Genomic DNA, 20823 nt, shown 5'->3' with positions numbered 1-20823 from the left:
TTCCTGTTGCCATTATCACAGTTGGAGTAGTTTGGTGCTGTACTTCTGCCCAGTGGGGGAAAATATGACAGAAAATTAGAAAAAGAGGAAAAAGAGACTCTTTCTTACTTAGGAGAACTTTGGCCCTTAGTTGAGCAGAAAAGTCTCCTGGCATAGTTAAATCACAGTGGAGAAACATAATGTGTTAAGAGCAGGGCCTACTCCCTTTCCCTTACCTCCAACTAATTTTGCGTGGTCCAAGAGCACAAGAGATCTGTGCCCCATTTCCTAAGTATAGCCCTAGGGATGTGACAAGATTCCAGAAAAGAAACTGCTGCATGGTGTGTCTAGACAGACAACATCACAGCTTCAGTCCTTCAGCATGGAGTAGGAATTGCCCAATGATTCCTATGTTCCCAATAATGGAACAGAAGTAGCAGAAAGAGAGCTACTGAACCAAAACAGGCCACAGAACAGGAACCAAAAGTTTTTATTGAGACTTCTGTGAACTATTACTGAATTATTTGAGTGATGCCTGTAAAGCCAGAAGATATTTAGGTTCTTATGGTCTCATCTCCAGTGTTGTTATAAAATGGGGCAACCTAAGAAATTATGCTCAAAGAAGAAACTCAGTTAAGACAGAGAAAGATAAAGAAGATACATTTCTTGCTCACATGAAATTATACTCAGAAATTCATATCAGCTGTGGAAATTTTTACCTAGTTTTTTGTGTATTTAAGTAATGGTATAATAAAAATAATCAATTCATCGCTAAGGTCCAATCATTGTTTTCTTTAATAGGTGCCCATACATTTTACTAAGGCTTGATAACAAAATGAAGCCCAAGATCTTTTGTAACATTTCATTTTTTTCCTTGAAATATGAACTGACATTAAAGCTTTTTTACTTTTAAAGAAAATGATCTACCTTTTTTACTTTCTGAAGAATGCCCCTGGGTTAAAGGTTGATTTATCATTGCTCATAGGTCTTTCAATCATGGATTTATACACTCATTTATTAATTGATTCTAGAATATCTACTTAGCTATTAATATGTGTCAGGCATTATTATAGATGGTGGAATTACAGAAATAAGGAAGTCTCTGTCCTCAAAGAACTCAAAGTCTAGTTGGGTGACATACTTACAAATACAATATAATAATCACATTAGGGGGGCCACTTAAAGCAAACTGTGAGGTAGTGTGGGATGTGAGAAAAGCTCTCTTCGAGTTGACCTCTGAGTATAAGCATTGAGCAAAGTTTATATTAGGTGGGGGGAGTTTTTTTCAAGAAAATAAAATGGTTGCTTTTTCATTAAATGGGAAAAATAGAAAAAGTTTCAACATAATTGATTTTCATGTTTCTGAATTTATTTAGTGCATTCTAATCTACTATCACTTTTTACATTAGAAACATTCCTGAAATGTTGAATATAAAGCTTGTAATTTTATGCCAGCTCATCCTCTTACAGTTTCTTATTGACTTAACATTTTGTCCTTGAGCTATAATTAAAACTATGTCTCAGAATTTTAACATTTACTCCTAGAAACAATCTCTCTTCACCTCTGTAGAATGTCTTTGTATTCAATTCTCCTGTAGGATATATGTAAGAAAATAAAATTAGAGCAAACATGTTTTTATAGAATAATGTTTGTTTCAGGTTGAATTGTGTCCCCTCAAAAGATATGTTAAAGTCCTAATTTCTGGTACCTGTGAATGTGGTCATATTTGGAAATAAAATCTTTGCAATTGTAATCAAATTGAAGTCATTCTGGATTAGGATGGGCCAAATCCAATGTGACTAGTGTCCTTATAAGAAGAGAAGAGATACACACACACACACACACACACACACACACACACACAGAGTCATACAGGGAGAACACAATGTGACAATGAGGACAGAGATTGGAGTTATGCTGCCTCAAGCCAAGTTACGAGAAGGACTGCAAACAACCACCAGAAGTTAGGAGAGAGTCAAAAGAGACAGTCACAGGACAGTTTCTCCTTCACAGCCTCCAGAAGGAGCTGGCCTTGCCCACACCTTGATTTTAGACTTCCAGCCTCCAGCACTGTGAGGGAATAAGTTTCTTCTCTTTTAAGCCACACACTTAGTGGTACTTTGTTAGAGCAGCCCTAGGAGACTGATACTGCCTTAATTCCCATTGCTTTGCTCATAGACGTCTTGGAAACAAAATTTTTCAAAACTACAACAACAAAGCAATCCACACAAATTTTGCTTTTCTTAATAATTTAAACAAATATTGATTATTCTACATAACTTCCCAGATAAATTATTCTCAAAGCAGTGTTGTCTGGAAGCAGTTACTCAGAAGGAGTTTTGGGTATCTTTATTAAGGAGCAGCAGCCAGTTTCACCCTTATCCTCAGACAAATTGGCCTCCTGCTCTTGCCCTGAGCCTCAGAGGGTTCTGCCATTTGGAGTGACTTTTTTGAGATTTTTAAGTCCTCCTTTGGTATCTGAGAATGTCTGGGGCTGGCAATGCCATCTACCGGACAACATGCTTGGCATCCCCATTTCTCCTTTTTGGGGGTCTTCTCTGATCCTCTCTCCTGAGTGTAGATTCAACCAGATGCCCTGAGGAGCTCCTGAATTTGTGCCTATGGGGTTTTGCAGGACCCCAATATCAGGATCCTGGTTCCAGGAAGGTGGCCTGGTCAGCAAATTGCTCCTGCTTACTGATATGGTAATTCTTCCATAGACAGCCCACAGGATTGGGCTGTCATAATGGTCCTGACATGCTGATTTGGGATGACGTCTCACTCTGGACATTGGACAATTTAGGGATCTAGGTGTAGGCTCTTGTCCATCTATGAATGTGTTCTCTCCTGTCCATCTTCTGATTTGCTGTGCTAATCCTAGTTTGTAACATCCAAGGGTCACCCATCTCCTCCTCAGGCTTGGAAGCATACTTTCAGGCAGTCTTCCAGGATGGCCAGGCCTGTCTCCTTTGAGGGCTTTTGAGACTGTGCTGCACAGAGCCGATGGGCTCTTCCAGTTGATGGCCTTTCTTTTGTCTTATCCACGTGGTTATATTATAGGCTCCTGAGTCAGCCTTAAGCCGTGCCTGATAAAGGACAAACATTCCTTGCATGAGTAGCATGGTCATAGGCTCCCTGCCTATCTTCTCTGCTAGTGGTGGTGTGTAGAACTGATTATGACCTAATAAGTTCAACAGTAGTCATGTTTGAAAATGTATTGTTTTACATTTATGCTAATTCTATGGTGTAATGTGTTGCTTTACATTTATGTGTTACCATTCCAAGTGGTAAAGTTAGCATGACCACAAAATAAATTATTGTTCATGCTTTTCTGCATGCTCTGCATAAGATTTTCATTTGTGGTCAATGTCAATGAAGCATCGCAGTATCGCTTGAGACTGTCATTGGAAGCCAGTATTCACGATGGATGATGTATTGTCATGAGCAATAATGTGGGCATCAAATAGTAAACAGATTAGAGAACTGCAGAGCCAACAATATCTATACTGTTCAATATAAACAAATTCTGAAGAGGGATGGCATTGTGAAGTCATAATAGTATAGCTATCTTTTTTCCTGTGACTGGATAAAAGAAATTAGCCATGAATGGCACATTTGAAAGTAAAGAACAAGAAGATAGTTCCAGAATCTGAACATGAAGAGATGGAGCCTGGATACTGAGACATGAGACAGTGTATTTTAAATAAAATCTTTCATTTAAACAATATATGGTATATTGTTAACATGTAAACATATATGTTTATAGGTTACATATATACAACATATAAACAAGAGCCTCACAAAAAAATATTTGCTCTTGGCTGCATATCCCTAGAGGTGGTCCTGTCAATAGCTGTGAAAGAGAGAGGTAAGGACTGGGCTCAGGGAAAAATTGACAAAGCCTCAGCCAACCCAGTGGGGTTATGCCCCTCACTGGACTAAAATGGTCTTGCCTTAAACCTCTGTCTCTCTCAGTTGCTGGCCCTTGGAAGGATATGACCTTGGGCAAGTTGGCCCTCTGCAGCTGAGGCCAGCACTGAAGAAGCTGATAGCTGGAGACACTCCCCCAGTGCTGGACATGGCTTGAAATGGGAATCTGGATGGCACACCTTTCTGTCTACCACAATTATAATTCCAGATTCAAATTTTAGAGAGGTTTGTAAATAGAGCTTGAATATATTCTAAAATGCTTATAACAAACAGACAACAAAAATACATATAATGCTTTCAAAATTATGGAGAAACAGAGTCAAATAATAATTATTAATTTAGTGCCTATTAATAGATCATTAACATTAAAAAAAACTGCCTAAAGATAGATTTGCAAATTACCAGTTAATCTTATAATGTTCTAATTTCCAAATGTCTGATTTTCTACGTCACTTTTTCCCCACCTTTGGGCTTTAAAGTGTTTTCTTAAATATATCGATATAGATATTCTTAATTTTTTTACTTGTTACAAATGTTATAATTAACCAGGTCCTCCACATATATATTTTAAAATGAAGAATACTCCAGTTATAAAAATAATAAAATTGCATTTTTGTATTCTAATCCTCCCCACCTCACATATTCTTTCTCTGAAGTCAAGCAGCTTTGCCTTTTCCCTGTTATTTACCTCCACATTTTTAAATGACCTCCATTTAAAATTGATTTTTCTACTTTAAACTGTTTATTCATTTGTTAATATAGAAGAGCCACCTTGCTTAAATTGCCACTCTTTTCCTCCACCCGCTCAGACATTTTCTTTTCCCTCCAGCCTACCAATTTATAATTATATCATAATATTTCACTAATTCAATATTCAGTATTTACATCCTATGATGAAATTCTGTTTTTAGCTGAAGCAAGTTGTGATAATTATTTCCTTCTTTGTACAGTCTTTTTTCCTCTTGGAGACAGGCATCATCCCTGCAGCCCTGGGTTCTCTTGTTCCAGTCTGGACCACTCGCTCTCTGGGTTGGCTGCACAGCTGCTGTCTCGAGCCTCCTTTTGTCAGCTTCCTAGAAGATTTCTTGGCCCCTCTTTATTGAATCCCATTTCCTGGACACCATATTTTATTCCCTCTTGATTTATCCCCTCATTTTGGTGCTGCACGCTGTGGAGAGGAAAGACTTTTTCCTTTAACGCTCTAGGTTCAATAGCTAGGTCTATGAAATAAGCTGAAAACAGGCACATTAACATGAGAAAAGTTATACAAATTTATTCATTTTTGATATTGCGTGCACAAGACATCACTGGGAAGAAAAGTGAATACCCTAAGATGCAGTAAGATTCGAGAGCCTATATATTGTCATAATAGGGGGAAGGTAGGGGGAGTAGGCCACTTAGGAGAGAGAATAAATGATTTTTAGGAGCGATGAATGGGCCCTTAGAAGAATAGATGGGAGATATGGTAGTTTGTGACAAAGTTTGTCTGGGTGTGGTATTGATGTCTAGTCTCCTATCCTGTGACAAGTCAATCTTCCCTGGTTGAGGAAACTCCTGGGGAGGGGATTTATGACAGTTGAGTTCCTTTTGTAACATTCGTCTTTAGGCAGATAAGGGGAATTCAGAGAAAGCCTCTCCCTGCATTTGCTGTTTTTAAGTGCCTTCAACTCAAAATAATCCTTATGCCAAAGAGGCATATAATATTTTAGGGTGGCATATTCTGCCATCCTCCAACATTGACTTTATGAGAAAGAAGGCAAACTAGAAGAAGGTTTTGAGAATTTGAAAATCTAAAAATGTCTTTATTCTTCATACTTGATTATTTGAGAAAATTCCTATGTCAAAAATGACTTTTCCTCAGAATGTTAAAGTTTTACTACAGTGCCTTATAGCTTGAGAATATGTAGGGGCTTGTCCAGAAGACCTCATCAAGGGGGAAACTCAAAAGGTTAGTATCTACAGGTGTTTTCTTTATAGGCTGATTTGTGTTTTCTGGAGAAGCATCCAGTGACCTGCTTTGGCTGAAGGGGGGAAGGTGACTGAAGATTCTCACCCTTCCTCCTATCTGTGCCTGGAATCCTTGAGGCCATGTCCACGATGGTTCAATGTCTTCAGAGTGTAAACATTTACCTTCTGCCAAGGAGGTTGCATATGCTGGGGAGGGACATCAGGGAGTCGAGAGAGTCTTAACTGTTGTTGATGGAAAGTTTCAGTGACTCTACCAATTTTCAGCTTTACTCAATGCTTCATAGTCAACATATTTCCAGGATCTGGGAGAAAGAACTGACTTGCTTCTTGTGCATGTTACTGCCACAAGCTGTTTGGTTTCAGCCTTCTCCGGACTGTTAGATCAGTTAGCATTCATATGCTTTGCACTTTCCAAAATTTCATCTTCTTTCCCCTGCTATTGCTCTTGTCTATGACTTTGGGAGATTTCTGTCTGTTTATTTCTTACTATCATTCTGGTTGAAGTTTGAGGAGTTAGGCATGTACATCTAATGTGTCAGTGAAATTGCAACTTCTGATCAACAACTTCAGTGACATTTCTGTCCTTTTTTGTCTCTCTGCTAAAATATTTCTCTTCCTGAAATTGCAAATATTGATATATACAAAAATTCTGATCAAATATGGAAGACTGAATGTTTTATTTCATTTTCTATACTAAAAGCAGTCCTAAAAACTAAAATGACACACACAAAACCATACAGACATAAAATAAGCCACCAGTTTTAATTAAATGAGAAATCAGCCACAACTCCCCCCAAAATACTATTAAGAATAGCTTAGGAAATATAGGAAATAGTACAGGAAAAAAATGCAGCAAATTGTGGAAGAGAGGGTGCACATACATTTTTAAATTTCTTGCAGTATACAGAATTTTCACAAGTAAATTCCCTGATAAGTTAAAGTCAAACTAGAAGCAGCAAAATGCATCATAAGCTCTGTTGAAATAAGTTCAGGGATATGGGTGAGAGGCTTAGACAAATGCAAGAAGTGAAGCGTCATGATATTAGTATCAAGCAAGGTGATATATACTGATAGACTCTAGACTTTCAAAATATAACAGTATATGCAGCTGATATGGGATTCTAATTCTTAACAAACTCAAATTTTCAAAGGGCTGACCATCATCTTAATCTCCTCCATGACCAAAGAATATTCTACATAGTCAGTGGGTAATTTCAGCAGAAGTTGAAACTCCAATGTTATGCTGGAAATTTAGAGAAAAATAGGATTAATTTCCTAAGATATTAATACCTGGAAAAACTCATCTCTTTGAAGAAAAGGTAAAAATTGAGTCAAATTTGATGTTTCAAATAAAATTATATTTTCAAGTATCATTTGATTTTTAGAGTTGGAAACCTGTTTTGGTTTTACAACAGTAGCATTAACTTTTTAATATATAGGTATATATATGATATTATATTTTCAATTGCATACATTCTACACTTGTGTGCCTAACTTTTTCATTTAATTGGTTTCTCAATGCAGAAAAATGCCACTAAAAATCATATACATAAATTCAAAAGTCACTTGTTGCTTCCCTGCAACAGCAAACCTGGCCTCATTCCTATATTTTTGCAGCCTGGGCAAGCTGGTTATCAGTCACATAGCCTGTCTTGAAACTAAATGAAATATTAGAAATATTATTTTGAAATGATAGATATTTGGAAAATTCCCTTTCTTGGTAGACAAGAACTTTATGTAACATGTTACATTGTATGAAATTCTAATAATGAAGATACGTTTTAGAGTAGATTTAAATTGATCTTTAGATGTTCAGGCTGATAACATTTCTCTGTGGGATTTAATTTTTTTTTATTGACACATTAATAAAACCATTCTCTACTATAGAGTAGTAGGAATGAAATAAATTTGTTATTCTAAACCTTAGGATGCTTAATAGGTTTTTTAACATGATAAATGCAGGCACCATGGATATTGTTCTTCATTATAAGACCACTTCAGAATAATTAGTGGTCTGCTGGTAAACCAGTCCTCCCCACCAGTATAAAGTCCCGATTGGCAGCATTTGCTGATTTCTATGATGGAAATTCTCCCATCATGGCTGACTTTGAGGTATCCATCTGATGTCACTGAAGGCAGAGTTGGGGAGGGAAGTTCACAATTGGCTCTCCTTGGCTGGGTGAGCCAGCTTCAGTGTGCCACTGGATTAATATTTTCATTTTTAAATTTATTTTTATTTTCCTCTCAAAGTTAATACACTTAAAAAAAAAAATAGAACAGAAGGGTTTATAATGAAAAATGATTCAAACCTCATTCTACCAACCCTAATACTGCTTCCCAGAAGTTACTCCTTTGGACTGTTTCTGTTTGTAGTGCTGTTGGTTATTATTTTTCTTTAAATCTAAAAAATTTACTAATATGGCTTTTTCTTGATTTGGCAACAATACAAACACTTGCAACTCTTTCAGCTAGGAAGTTTTTCCATTATCTAGTAACTTTCTTCTCTCCATTTTCTCTGTTCTCTACAATTCCTATTAATTGGACATAATCATCTTGAATGATACTGTCTTTTCTTTCATATTTTTCTCTTTTTTATTGAAGTATAGTTGATTTACAATGTTGTATTAGTTTCTGGTGTACAGCAAAGTGATTCAGCTATACATATATATTCTTTTTCATATTCTTTCCATTATGGCTTATTACAGGATATTGAATATAGTTCCCTGCATCTTTCATATTTTCAGTCATCTTTTTGCTGTTTCATCTTTCTTTTGATTTTTTTTAGTAATCATGTAATTATACACTTATGTTTTTTCTATTTTTCTTAGCATTATCTTGTTTAATGGATAAAGTATTATTACAATCTTATGATTCTAATTAAAGCTATTTATAATCTTTTCTAGTTTCTGAATTGTCAGTTTTTCTTTCAGTTTTTTTTTTTTTTTTTGTCTTGAGCTTTATCGTTTGTACCGTTAGTTTTCACATAGCCGTCGACCTTTGGTTGTCTATTTGTATTCAGTAATGTGGGACTGGGTTGATTTGTCTACTGGGTGATTTGAGTGTTCTCTCCAGTTCTGTATGAAGTGTTCACACTATGACTTTCAGCAGGCCTGTCAGCACCTCTCATAGGTTGGCAGGTCTTCAGGCTTCAATTTGGGATCATCCTGGGGTACTCCCAAACGTCAGAATGGACAAGGCTTGAATCCCAGCACATGATCTTAATCGTCCAGTCCTACTTCTGCTCATGCAACTGTTTCGATTTATTTAGAGAAGTGGTTTGTGTGGAGGGGGCGGGGGTGTTGTGGGAGGTGTATGGGTGTGATTCTCCTTGGCAGTATATGCCAGGTTGCCTGTACTCTGAAGGTGAGGAGTACAGGAGAGAGAAACGTGGATGGGAAAGGGACATGTGGGAGAGCAGACCGGTGCAGTTGTTTCATAGACAGAAACCGCCACCAGTCCTTTCCTCCTGCTCTCACTGCCAGTCTTCCAGGCTTTTCGCGGTAACTTCAGATTCCAAACCCAGTACCTTTGGAGAGTTCTGCTAGGGCTATATGCATTTTTCTCTGGTGCATACTGTATCCATACATTCTGGATTATGGCTTCATGTTTTTGTTTCATCCAGTGAAGGTTTCAGTCTGCCTTAATATCCCCAGAAATGTTTGAAGTATCTTATCTACCCTGTTAATAATTTGAATGTGAATTGGAACTTGAAATGAAAACTTCATCACACTGGACCATTAAACAGTGAACCCATTTGGGATCCTACCATCAGTGAACCATTTCAATACCCTCTTTGGGTGCGCTCCACATTGTATCAGTTATATGTATATAGTAATGTTTTTTGGATTTTGATATGAGCACTAGCTAAGTACTGAGCAATAGCATCAGGTTTTTTGTTTGTTTTTAAGAAAATACCAATATCAGGAAATTATTTTCCTCTAAAAGTGTACCCACTTATAAAAATTCTTATTCCAATTCTGGTTTTTAAAATTATAAGCATTATATATGAAGTTTGGAGTATATTTAGGAATATCTCTTCATTTGGAAGAATAAAACAAAATCTTATAAATTATTATAATGTTGTGTTGCTGGATCTGGTTATATTTTTATCACAATCAAAATATAAATTTGCATTCGTTAAAGCTTCCTTTGTCAAATAATCTTAGAAAATGTTTATAGTCATATTATTTTAGCCCAAACTATAAGGATTATTTCTTAATACTCTATTATATATTCATATTCCAAAAAATAATTTGATTTTGAAAGGGGCTTGGGAACCCAAAGCAATTGACATTCTGAAGATAAATTCAATTTATGGACTAAGAGTTTCACTTTATATTGACTCAATTGAATTTAGAAAAATTGAATATTATTTTATAATAAGATATCTTTTTTCTAAGTATTTTAAAACAGATACTCTGCTATCTTCTAACCATTTATAATTATTTAATAAACTAGTTATTTAAAGATTAACCCTGAATTTTAATAATATTAAATAATTTAGGGAATTCCCTTGTGGTCCAGTGGTTAGGACTCCGTGCTTCCATTACAGAGGGCACGGGTTCGATCCCTGGTTGGGGAATTAAGATCCTGCATGCCATGCAGTGTGGCCAAAAATAATAACAATAATAATAAAATAAAATAAATTTTAAAACCCCAATACATTCTAAAAAAAAATAATTTATGCAAAGATATGTGTACATATTTTCCAGTAAAGTTTAGAACTAATACAACTGGACAATAATATAAGTATAACTGACCTCATTTATTTCCATATATACTGCTATGAATGCAACTAATTATTCTTAGAATTTAGTTTTTCTACATCACAGAATAAATATCTACCTGAGTATATATAGCTTTAATGTATGTGTACATAATACTAAATGTGAAAATTAACATATATGTGCATGCACAGAAGTGACTGTGGTCACCTATGTTTCAGATATACACAAAACATAAATATGGGTATAGGTAATGTATATACATCCTCTTTTTGTGTATGTATATATACATATATGTGTGTTTTCAAGGCCAGATTAAGCAGAATACTTAAAGTCTCCCCCACTTCTCCTATGCCTTATTATTCTGCACCACGCATTCACTCTTACTGAGTGGTTAGGGTTAGGCTGACACTTTTCAGGCTGGAAGGCAGAAACATTTATCTTCACTGACAAACAATTTGGGAGTACTTTCCTAGGGTCGCAAGACATTTGCTCTAACACAATTCTCATTCTATTCTATTATGAAGCCCCAGCAACATTTGGCATCTTCCTACTGAATTTGCATGTAATGAACCAAATGACACCAGAGGTTGACTGTAATATATATTAAAAAGTTCATGGAAAATTTTCTGTCTTTGAAATTTAAAAAGTAATGTAGGAATTCTTTTGCATATATTTTTTGAGGAAGAAACATTATTACTTTTTCTCTAAATATAAATGTAATATCATTTCTGTTAGAAACTATGAAAATATTAGAAAATACCAGGAAGAAATAGTAATATCTACAATCCTACTAGTCAAAGATAATTGTTATTGATATTTTATGTATGGCCTTAATCATATTTATGTATAATCATGCATTATATATATATATTTGATAGGTGTATTTGGAATCATGCAGTTTATATTTACAGACTTTTAAACTTAATTTTCAAAGATATATGTCATTAAAATATGTTAAACAGCTTGATAGTTTGGTTTTTAATGGATGCATGATATTCATTCTATGAACATTATAACATGTAATCACCCTATATTGTTGGATATTTGTTATTTTCAATTTTTGCTCTTATAAATTACACCATGATAAAGTACATTTATAAATTATCATGCACATCTACAGTGGCTTTGGTTATTTATTTATTTTGTGTAATTTGATCATGCTGTTAACATTTTTTATATCTAAATATGTATTTTTTTTAAAATATGTGTGTTTTTAATTGATTTTGAAGAACCTTTTTTTTTTCTATAATGGTATTAAGTTTTGGCCTTCCTATATGCTGCAAATTATTTTTTTTTACTTTTTTGATTGCTTTATAATTGTGATCATTTTTGATATGCATTTTAGTTAAAAATGTCTACTTTAGTACAGTCTTTGTGGAGAAGAAATTGACAGTTTCTCAAAAAGCTAATCACATAGTACTTTATTATCCAGCAACTTTTCTCCTAGGGATTTACCCCAAATAATTAAAAACGTATGTCCACAAAACACTTGTAAAAATGTTCATTATAAAACTCTTCATAATAACAAACTGTTGGAAACAACTTAAACTTACACCAAAAAAGAATAGATTAAAAAAATTGTGATGTATTCATAAAATGCTAAGAATTAAAAGAAATAAACCCTAGATTCACACGAAAACATAGAAGAATCCTAAAAGCATGCTCATTGAAAGAATCAAGACACAAAATAATATGTACTGTGTAATTCTATTTCTAAGATGTTCAGTAACAGGTATAAATGATCTGTAGTGTTAGAAATCAGGAGAATGGTTACCTTCATGAACGGGGAAGGGAAAAAGAATGGAAAGGGACACAATGGAACTTTCAGAAGTTTTGGTAATGTCTGTTGCTCATTTGTTGCATTGGTTACATGGATTTATATTAGTCACAACTCAAGAAACTCTACTGTTATAGACTGAATTGTGTCCCGTCAAAATTTATATGTTGAAGTCCTAACCCCCACTACTTCAGAATGTGACTGTATTTGGAGATACAGCCTTTAAAGAGGTAATTAAAGAATACAGGTCATATAGGTGGACCCTAATGCTCTATGACTGGTGTCCTTATAAAAGGAGAAGATTACGACACAGACATACACAGTGGAAGACCATGTGAAGACACAGAAAGAAGGCAGCCATCTACAAGCTGAGGAGACAGACCTCAGAAGAAACCAACCCTTCTAACACCTTGGTGTCAGACTTCTAGCCTCCAGAATTGTGAGAAAATTAACTTCTATTATTTAAGCCACCCAGTCTGTGGCATGTATTATGGTAGCTGTAGAAAACTAATACATCTGCTTTCTAGATTTGTGCAGATTACTGCAGGTTATTATACTCAATAAAAATGCAAAATTTCGATTATTAGACAATTCTGGCCAAGCCAAAGTAACAGGGAAAGAATTGCTCTCCTGACTGAAATAATGAGAAAAGAACAGACAAAGCATATGAGTAGATGGCTTTCAATATATTCAGAATTAGCCAATGGAGATGGTTATCACTGAGGAACAAGAAATAAATGAGGTGAGCCCTTGAGTAATATTCTGATTCCTGCCTGAAGAAAATTCCAGATTATTTCACAGTTTGGGGGAATTCAGGTGGATTCCAGTGGTCTTCCAGAGGTGAGGAGTTGGAGCTCAGAATTCAGAGAGTCCAAGGCAAGCTAGAGTTTTTCAAGACAGAGTATTAGAGAGTAGAGAGCTGTGTAGATAGAAAACTTCAAATAGCTACATAAGGTCTCTGAATTATCTAGCTGAGTACTTTTCAATGCATGTGTATACAGGAACTACTTGAGGCTGGTGAAAGAACCACACAAAGTGATCAGAGTAAAAAATCCCTAGAGTTTCACATAGGGCTGAGAAGATTCGTCTCGTCACCAGCCAGAATGGAAAATCTTATCGTTCACAGGACATGTAATCAGAAAGGTTTTGTTTTAGTAGTTGGGCCAAATTATCCATATACTACTTACTGTCCGTCTAACAAAGCTTCAAAATAAGTTCTAAAAGGTAAAACTATCCCAAAGTGATGTAACCGTATCCCAGAACTAAGATCAAGAATATTTATTTAATATTAATTAATATTTTAAAATATCCAGAACCCAATAAGATAAAATTACAGTGTTTGGCATCCAAACAAAAATTACCATCCATGAAAAGAAGCAGAAAAGCATGACGCCAAATGAGTACAGAAACATCAATCAATTGAAAGTGATCTAGAAATGACACAGATAATATAGTTATTAGACAAGGACATTAAAACATTTATTATAACTGCATTCCGTATGTTCAAGTACCTTAAGCATATTAAGTAGAGACATGGAAGATAACAAAAAATACACAAATGCAACTTCTAGCAATGCTGATTACACTGTCTGAGATGAAAAATATCAATTATGTCTATGCTTTCCTTTGCATTTTTGCTGTGCCTATGTCCCACTTTGAGATAAAATATTCACCCAAACTTTCTTGTAATTTCTTTGCAGTTTCAATTACATAGTAAAGTAGGATCTAATTTATTTTTCTATATTATTAGACAATGCTCAGAACATTAATTATGTTTTCTATTATTGTACAATTGATTTAAAATGCTAGTTTTTAAAATTTATGAGTGCTATTATGTATTATTGTCAGTCACGGTTTTTTGGTTTTCTGATGTCTCTATTTGGCAAAGCCATTTTTCTGTATCTGTAGATAGGTTAACACCTTTCCTTCTCAAACTATTCTAAAAAACTGCAAAGGAAAGCATACTTCCAAACTCATTCTACAAGCCCAGCATCATCTTGATACCAAAAGCAGACAAAGATATCACACAAAAAAAGAAATTTATAGGCCAGTATCTGATGAACATATGCAGACATCCTCAACAAAATATTAGCAAACTAAATTCAACAATACATTAAAAGGATCATACACCATGATTAAGTGGGATTTATCTCAGGAATGCAAGTGTATTTCAATATCCCCAAATCAAACAATGTAACACACCACATTAACAAATTGAAGAATAAAAATCATAAAACCATTTCAACAGACGCAGAAAAAACTTTTGACAAAAATCCAGCATCCATTTATGATAAAAACTCCCCCACAAAGTTGGTATGGTGACACCATAACTCAACATAATAAAGGCCATATATGATAGACCCACAGCTCACATCATACTCAACAATGAAAAGCTGAAAGCATTTTCTCTAAGATCAGAAAAAAGACAAGGATGTCCACTCTTGCCACTTTTATTCAGCAAAATACTGGAAGTCTTGCCCACAACAATTGGACGAGAAAAAGAAATAAAATGAATCCAAATTGGAAAAGAAGAAGTAGAATGGCCACTATTTGCAGGTGACATGCTACTATACTTAGAAGATCCTAAAGACACCACCCAAAAACTATTAGAGGTCATCAATGAATTTTGTAAAGTCACAGGATACAAAATTAATGTACAGAAATCTGTTAACATTTCTATACACTAACAATGAACTATGAGAAAGAGAAGTTAAGAAAACAATCGCATTTACAATTGCATCAAAAAGAATAAAATACCTAGGAATAAATCTAACTAAGGAAGTATAAGACCTGTACTTTGAAAACTATCAGACACTTACGAAAGAAATTGAAGGTGACACAAACAGGTGGAAATATATATCGTGTTCATAGATTAGAAGAATTAATATTGTTAAAATGACCATACTAAAATGACTAAGGCAATCTACAGATTCAGTGCAATCTCTATGAAAATACCAATGGCATTCTTCACAGAACTAGAATAAATAATCCTAAAATTTATATGCAACCCAAAAGACCCTGAATAACCAAAACAATCTTAAGAAAGAATAACAAAACAGTAGTATCACACTCTCTGATTTCAATGTAAACTACAAAGCTACAGTATTCAAAACAGTATGGGGCTGGCACATAGATCAATGGAACAGAGTAGAGGGTCCAGAAACAAACCCACACTTTTATGAGCCATTAATCTATGACAAAGGAGGCAAGAATATACAATGAGGAAAAGACAGCCTTTTCAATAAATGGTGCTGGGAAAATTGGACAGCTACATCCAAAAGAATCAAACTGGACTAGTCTCTTACACCATGCATTAAAATAAATTCAAAATGGATTAAAGGCTTAAATGTAAGACCTGAAACTGTGAAATGTCTACAAGAAAACATAGGCAGTACGCCCTTTGACATTGGTCTTAGTAATATTCTTTTGGATGAGACTCCTCAGGCAAAGGAAACAAAAGCAAAAATAAGCAAATAGGACTACATTGAACTAAAAAGCTTATGCACAGCGAAGGAAACTATCAACAAAACAAAAAGGATACCTACTGAATGAGAGAAGATATTTGCAAATGATATATCTGATAAGGGGTTAATATCCAAAATATATAAACAGCTCATATAACTCAGCATCAAAAAACAAACAAACAACATAATTAAAAAATGGGCAGAGAATTTGAATAGACATTTCTCCAAAGAAGACATATAGATGGCCAACAGGCCCATGAAAATATGCTCAACATCACTAATCATCAGGGAAATACAAAGCAAAACCACAATGAGATATCATCTCACACCTGTCAGAATGGCTGTTATCCAAAAGACAACAAATAACATGTGTTAGTGAAGATGTAGAGAAAAGGGAACACTCATACACTGTTGGTTGGAATGTAAATTGGTGCAGCAACTATGGAAAATGGTATGGAGATTCCTCAGAAAATTACAAATAGAACTCCATACAATCTAGCCATTCTACTCCTAGGTATTTAAATAAAGAAAATGAAATCACCAATTAGAAAAGATATATGCACCCCTATGTTCACTGCAGCATTATTTATGATAGCCAAGATATGGAAGCAACCTATATGTTCACCAATAGATGAATGGATAAAGGATTTGTGAGATATGTGTATATATATATATATATGTACTCAGCCATAAAAAAGAATGAAATCTTGCCATTTGTGACAACATGGATAGACCTAGAGGGTATTATGCTAAGTGAAATAAATCAGCCAAAGAAAGATAAATACTGTATGATTTCATTTATATGTGGAATCTAAAAAACAAATGAACAAATGTAACTAAACAGAAACAGAGTTATAGATAGAACAAACAGGTGGTTGCCAGAGGAGAGGGAGGTTTGGGGAGTAAAGAAATAGGTGAGGGAGATTAAGAGGTACAAACTTCCAGCTGCAAAATAAATGAGTCACAGGTATGAAATGTACAGTGTGGGGAATATCATCAGTAACTATGTAATATCTTTTTATGGTGACAGATCATAACTAGAATATTCATGGTGATCATTTTGAAATGTATAGAAATATTGAGTCACTCTGTTATGTAACAGGAACTAATATAGTGTTGTAGGAAAATTATACTTCAAAAACAAACTCATAGAAAAAGACATCAGATTTGTGGTTACTGTGGGTGGGGGAATTGGTTAAAGGCAGTCAAAAGGCACAAACTTCCAGTTGTAAGATAAATGAGTACTAGGTTTGTAATGTACAACATGATAAATATAATTAACAGTACTGTATGTTCTATATGAAAATGGTGAAGATAAGTAAATCCTGAGTTCTCATCACAAGAAAAAATATTTTTTCTGTTTTTAAAATTTTGTTATCTATATGATATGATGGATGTTCACTAGAGTTATTGTGATAATCATTTCATGATGCATGTAAATCAAATCATTATGCTGCACACTTTAAACTTATCAGTGCTATATGTCAATTATATCTCAATAAAACTAGAAGGAAAAGAAAGATGGAAAAGGCATTAAATTTGTACAATAAGATATTTTGAGAAAGAGAGAGACCACATTCACATAACTTTTATTACAATATATTGTTATAATTGTTCTACTTTATTATTAGTTATTGTCATTACTCTCTTATTGTACCTAATTTATAAATTAAACTTTATCATAAGTATGTATGTATAGGAAAAAAATCATAGCATGTATGTGTTTTGGTATTATCTGTGGTTTCAGCGATCCACTGGGGTCTCGGAACATACCTCCCCAGAACAAAGGAGGTCTATTGTATTTTTATTGTCAGAGACTGAAGTCCTATTTATCTAAACCTGGCTGGCCCAATTAAAAAAACAATTAAAAATTTTAATTTTCCAAAATCAGTACTCAAGTGAAAAAGTATTTGATATTTTGAAAGTTTGTGTTTCAACTTTGTGTTCTTAAATGTTAGGTCCTAGTGGAATGAATCATTATCTATTTATCTATTTTTTACTCCTTAAAGATGTAGCGTAAATTTTTGGAAGTCATGTTCCAGGACTTCCTCAAATACCTCTACCACACATGACCCTGTTAGGTCATATTTACAGAGATAGCGATTTCTGACTTTGGGGAGTCACTTTTATAATTTAAAATAGAAAGTTATTCAGAAAGTGCAATATTTATAGTGTGATAATCTGTAATAATTTATATTATCTTCTCTTTTGGATCAAAGTAATTAAAGTGTTAGAAATCACCTGTTAATTTCTTCCAGTCATCCTTTCTTTCAGCTAAACTTGGCAACTCTTGGTGTCTCCCCAACTCATAAAGGTTTCCTGGAATGCTAAAAAAGGGATCATTTTCTTGTTCGAATGCAGTGGTTCCCTGGTCTACCCAGGAATCAAGAGATTGAGGGAGATAGCGGTCCTAAGATGAAAATGAAACTATACTTCACCACTTTGTAAGACCATCTGATGACCCAACATGGATGCAAATGAACATTATTGTACCTGGGGATAATTTTGCCAACTAAATAAGGAAGTGTGAAGTAGAAAATAGGAAGAAGAAAACTGGAGGAGTAGGTTCTGGATCTCCAATGTAAAAATGGAGTTTGGAATGCATCAGCAAGTAGTTTACATCTCCCTAATTTTTCATATTCTCAATTTGTATGTATATGCTCACTGAGTTACAAGTAAAGACTAGAGGTGGCTTACCCCTGCATAGCTTATTGCATATGTGCTATTTCTACTATTGATTCGGTCAGTATTATAAACATCATGATCTTCCTGTTCTTGAATTTGACACCTCCATGTTGGTTTCACATATAGATAATGAAAAGTAAAGGCTGAGAATGGAGGCCATGAAGAAACATAAGTCGAAGTAGTGATAGGGCAGTGGGGTGCTTGAAAGGAATTTTGGGGAGACAGCCCCTAATCTTCAGAGGAAAATCCCTCAGAAACTTATAGTGAGGGTATAGAGAGAACACATGAACATATGAAAAAATAAATTTAAAAAATAGAATGTAAAAGTTATCATGGAGAATTGCACAGTTAGCTGCCAGATTTGTGTTATAGATGATATTACTGCTTCTTCCTTTATAGGAGGTGAAGATTGCTGAGAGTTATGGCTCCCGAAATTTCTTAAAGGGTGGTGAGGATTTGGCTAGATATAGACGAGTAAGAAGGAACCTTACAGCATGTATAATAAACATAAAAAGCAAAACTATCAGACCCCTGTCACCACACAGCTAAAAAGGAAAACAATAGTAGGTTTTTTTTTTCCCTTTTGCGAAAACTGGCAATGTTTTATTTTGTCTAGATAAATGAATGTTTTTTAATAGATGAGAATTATTTTCCCTCAACTTAAATTATATGCAAAGAATCCTTCTTGAATGAGGGTGGAAGTATAATAGGACTGGGGAACTGATAGAGACTCTATCTTTATGGCTACCTCATTACTCCTGAAAATCACCCAGGTGCTATTGCCTGCAAGTGTGACAAATTCAAGCTTAGGTTAATCCAGAAAAAAAAAGTTGATTTTCATAGTTAAGTCCTCAATATTAAACCTGAGCTATACTTGATCTTTTAATCTATTTTGATGAGAATTTTCATTTTGATTTAAAAATAAACATAAATAATATATACTTTATTTTGGCACTGTCTCAGTAAAAAATAAGGAATTTTTAAATCTTTGCTATTATGTAATTTAAACTAAGTTAATGCATACTAAATTCCTTTGAAGATAATGGTAGTTATGATCATCTATCCCCTTCATTCTTGTTTTTTGTTACATGAAACCAGACAAATATAATTATTTTAATAAAGCTTTGCTTTATGGTTTTATTATTCATTAGGAAGAAAGCATTATTCTCACAACATTACAGTTTATGAGATAAAAACCTGCCCAGTCCAAGTTTAAAATAAAGAAAAAATAAGGAACAAAATATTGAGTTGCTGTTGCTACTTAGTTTTTGTTTACGTCTTTTGTTGTCGTAAAATCCCACCAATAAGCCATTGCATTAGTACAACTTCCTCAATTACTTTCCCTCACTGATGTCACTAATTGTGACTCATTAATCATGAGATTGTTAGTAGAAGGACCAGAAAAATAAAAACAACCTATACTAAGTATAAATATTTTTAATTATAAGATGAGGTGTATTTTCATTGCCACTATGCAAAGGCAAAGGGGAAAAAATGAGGTGATTCAGCTATGTTTTTCTCTGATAGTGGACTTAATATTACTGAATATAACTCTTTTTTTTTGTTAACATATTTGTATAAAAAGTATAATTCCAAATCTAATTCTTAACTTTAATTTTTCCATTTCCTCAATGCTATGCTTTTTCTTGAAACATGGAAATATTTGTGTCAGAGAAGAAGAACAAATTAAACCTAAGTAAGCAGAAGGGAGGAAATAATAAAAATAAAATGAATCAATGAAATAGAAAATAGAGAAAGAATAGAGACATCAATGAGATGAAAAGCTGATTCTTGAGGAAGATCAGTAGAATTGATAAATGTCTAGCCAGACTGATCAGAATAAAAGGAGAAAAGATTCAGTTAACAAATATTAGGAATGAGAGGGGATCCATCAGTACAGATTCTACAAACATTTAAAGAAAAGTCAGGGAATATTAAGAACAATTTTATAGCTGATAAATTCATCAAATTAGATGAAATAAACAAATTCCTTGAAAGACATAAACTACTAAATCTCACTCAAGAAGAAATAGATGACCTAAATAACTTTTTATCTAGTAAAGAAACTGGTGAGGTTGAGCATCTCGTTTTAAGTTTATTGCTTTTTTATGAATGCCCTTTACATATCTTTTGCAGGTTTTCTGTTCAAATCTCAAAATTTTCTTTTTAACTGTTGAATTTTATGTTATTTTATACATTGATTCCCTTTTTAGTTTTAGACATTGCAAGTAACTTCTCCCTATTTTCTGTTGGTTAATTTCATCTATGGTGTCTGTTATTGAATTAAAAATA

General features: G+C 34.1%; 1 protein-coding gene across 1 annotated transcript in view; it reads left to right on the top strand.

The window, feature by feature from the left end:
- Positions 1-20823, top strand: part of SPAG16 (sperm associated antigen 16) — an 868000-nt gene that overhangs the window by 154969 nt on the left and 692208 nt on the right. The gene's annotated exons all lie outside the window — the stretch shown is intronic.

Source organism: Balaenoptera borealis (assembly GCF_965194805.1).
Source record: "Balaenoptera borealis genome assembly, chromosome: 6".
In the NCBI taxonomy this organism is placed as follows: Eukaryota; Metazoa; Chordata; class Mammalia; order Artiodactyla; family Balaenopteridae; genus Balaenoptera; species Balaenoptera borealis.
This window is presented reverse-complemented; position numbering and strand designations above follow the sequence as displayed.